The sequence below is a fragment of the Microtus ochrogaster genome, chromosome 24 (assembly GCF_000317375.1).
Source record: "Microtus ochrogaster isolate Prairie Vole_2 chromosome 24, MicOch1.0, whole genome shotgun sequence".
In the NCBI taxonomy this organism is placed as follows: Eukaryota; Metazoa; Chordata; class Mammalia; order Rodentia; family Cricetidae; genus Microtus; species Microtus ochrogaster.
The window spans coordinates 8343996-8344973 of record NC_022024.1 but is presented as its reverse complement, the minus strand read 5'-3'; positions in this window follow the sequence as shown (position 1 = coordinate 8344973).

Below are 978 nucleotides of genomic sequence, written 5' to 3'. Positions count from 1 at the left end.
CCCTTTTTGTCTGGAAGATTTTAATACCATAATTACATCATTCACATATACATACGTACGAAAGCAGTGTTTTCCCCAAATCAACCTACTCTGCAAAAATCTTTCTACAGAAAAATATCCTGATAAGTAATACGAGAAAAATCTTAATTTGCTTCTGGGTACCTTGATAACGAGTTTTTTTTATTTTTAATTTTGCACAATAGGAAAAATTCACCTTTACATTAGAACACATTGTTATGTCACTTTAAAATTCTCAACTTATATTTTGAAAAAGGAGGCAGAAAACTAGATAGTGAGAAGCCACCAGCCAAGGAGAGTTCTCAGCCTTTCCGCCTCGCCTCCGGTTACCTTGGTAACAGTCAAAGCACCGGGTCAGCTCTTCCCAGAAGGCCTCGCGCCTTCCTACTTCCGGTTCTGGGACTGTGGGCAGACTTCTTCCGGAAGTGAATCCTGGGACGCGGCTTAAGGGACGGAGCGTGGCGGGTCCTTACGCCACTCGGCGTCAATTGTTTTCGTACCCGACCTCCGGAGGCATTAGTGATCTAAGGAAATGATACATTTTCGTCGAATTTTTGTTGATGCTGAATAAATGCATCAAACGTTAGCTACTGAGCAACCGCGAGGGGCGTGGCGTGGTGATACCCTGATCCCAGTGGTATGAGACCCGCCTAGACCAGTGTGACATCTTATCTCGAAACACGTGAAAACCGGGAGGGAGTGGTAACTCAATGGAAGAGCGCTTGCCTAGCGTGCGGAGGCCTGGGATCAATACTCAGGTGTTTTTTTTTTTAAGGTTACTTTATGTGTATGAATACGCAGTAGTGCGTGCAGTGTCCGAAGAGGCCAAAAGAGGGCGTCAGATTCCCCAGACAGCGGGATTACAGACTGTTGCGAACCACTGTGTGGATTCTGGGAATCGAACCTGGGTCCTCTAAGAGCAGTAAGTGCTCTTAACCACTGAGCCATCTCTTAGCCCGC